At 44.3% G+C, this 2273-nt stretch overlaps 1 long non-coding RNA gene across 4 annotated transcripts; it reads left to right on the top strand.

Annotated features, from left to right (window-relative positions):
- The first annotated feature begins 697 nt into the window (after positions 1–697).
- Positions 698–1386, top strand: LOC127913006 (uncharacterized). 4 transcript variants are annotated; one of them, XR_008084349.1, is made up of 4 exons: positions 727–839; positions 879–924; positions 955–1023; positions 1254–1386. It is a non-coding gene; the product is annotated as an uncharacterized LOC127913006 (long non-coding RNA). The 4 variants fall into 4 exon arrangements; XR_008084351.1 differs by having other exon boundaries at positions 751–770; XR_008084348.1 differs by lacking the exon at positions 879–924 and having other exon boundaries at positions 698–770.
- The last annotated feature ends 887 nt before the right edge of the window (positions 1387–2273 follow it).

Below are 2273 nucleotides of genomic sequence, written 5' to 3'. Positions count from 1 at the left end.
AGATAAAGTATTTGAAAGAAAACAGATACTGCTTGAACCCAGGTGTACATCACACAAATACATCTCTCTTGCAAGTATGCAAGGGGAAGTTGGTCCATTTATCCAATAATCTATACACACATCAGTGAAACATTTATCTGTAGAAGCCAGAACATCCAGACCATCCCAATACCTCTCATTGATTTTATTGGTAGGGAAAGGTTTGTGAAAAATACTTGAGATATTACATGAAAGCTGAAAATGTCATCTGTGCCTAGAAAGCCCAAGGTGTCAGTAAAGAGTTCAGTCCTGGTTTTGACAGTATTGGAAAGATAGTTCTATACCTTTTATTTATTTAATTGAAATCTTAATTTGTTCAGATGCCTCTATTGGGAGATGGGAGAAGGTATACCAAGTCAGCAATAGTGTCACGCTGGTATAAAGAATTTTGGAGACAGGCGCAGGAATACACAATAGGGGTTTTTAATACACCCAAAACAAACACCTATACAAAAACACTTGGCTGTACACAAACAAACAACACGATACCCGTAACACACAATATATATAGCACGCAGCATAACAGCTGCACCAACGCATAGGTACTCGCTGCACCAACGCATAGGTACTCACTGCACACCACAACGCATAGGTACTCACACCACCAATGCATAACGGTACTCACACCACCAACGGATAGGTACTCACACCACCAAACATAGGTACTCACACCACCAACGCATAGGTACTCACACCACCAACGCATAGGTACTCACACCACCAACGCATAGGTACTCACACCACCAACACATAGGTACTCACACCACCAACGCATAGGTACTCACACCACCAACGCATAGGTACTCACACCACCAACACATTGGTACTCACCACCATAGGTACTCACACCACCAACGCATAGGTACTCACACCACCAACGCATAGGTACTCACACCACCAACCACCAACGCATAGGTACTCACACCACCAACGCATAGGTACTCACACCACCAACGCATAGGTACTCACACCACCAACGCATAGGTACTCACACCACCAACACATTGGTACTCACACCACCAACGCATAGGTACTCACACCACCAACACATTGGTACTCACACCACCAACGCATAGGTACTCACACCACCAACACATTGGTACTCACACCACCAACACATTGGTACTCACACCACCAACGCATAGGTACTCACACCACCAACACATTGGTACTCACACCACCAACACATTGGTACTCACACCACCAACCCATAGGTACTCACACCACCAACGCATAGGTACTCACACCACCAACGCATAGGTACTCACACCACCAACGCATAGGTACTCACACCACCAACCCATAGGTACTCACACCACCAACGGATAGGTACTCACACCACCAACGCATAGGTACTCAAACCACCAACGCATAGGTACTCACACCACCAACGGACATGGGAACAATAACCGACAAAAACAGAGGGAACAGAGGGCACATATATCACATACTAATCAGGGGAAATGGGAACCAGGTGTGTGTAATCAGACAGTCCGAGGTTGATGATAGAAGCCGGTGACGTAACCCTCTGAAACTGGAGAACAGAATGAGGAGCACTACCGGGGGGATCCGTGACAAATAAGATAGAAAGAGTCATTAGCACAATGCTCATCATGGACGTTTCATGGTTAGAATACTCTACATATAATGTTTAATGTGAATCAATAACAAATATGACATGTTAATCACTGCCATCTGCTTGATGTAAATCCATTTTTCTTGTGAGATATTAATTAAACCGTGTGCTTTTTTTGACATCCCGATTTAGATATTTATTATAAGTATTCATTAATACCATACACAGTCGAGAAGTTTGATGTGCATCTAGATGTGAGTGAAACCTGCTTTTTCAGGTCCGTTGTTGAGTCTTGGCAATGAGAGAATCAAGATGTCTTCTTCTTCTTCTTCTTCTCAATCTTCTCACCTCATGTTCACAGCTTCGCCGAGACCTCTGTCTAATCCCAGAGGGAGGTGGAAACTGCCACTCTTACTCCCAAGCCGGGGACATTTTTGAGAAAAATGTAGGAAGATGAAACAGAGAGATAGCGATGGTTGAAGATGTGGCCGGCCTCAGGAATGACTAAACACGTGCCGGATTTGACAGTCGTCTGCTGGGCGATCATTGGGATTCTGTCACACACCGTTTTCATCAGAAACGAAATGAAACACAGTGGAGCAATAAATACTAGGCAGTCCTTTATAGTCTCCCCACTGTCAGTCAGCCCTACTGTATA

Source organism: Oncorhynchus keta, chromosome 28, assembly GCF_023373465.1.
Source record: "Oncorhynchus keta strain PuntledgeMale-10-30-2019 chromosome 28, Oket_V2, whole genome shotgun sequence".
Lineage (NCBI taxonomy): Eukaryota > Metazoa > Chordata > Actinopteri > Salmoniformes > Salmonidae > Oncorhynchus > Oncorhynchus keta.
Note: the sequence above shows the minus strand (reverse complement) of the source record. Positions and strands in the feature narration are given on the sequence as shown.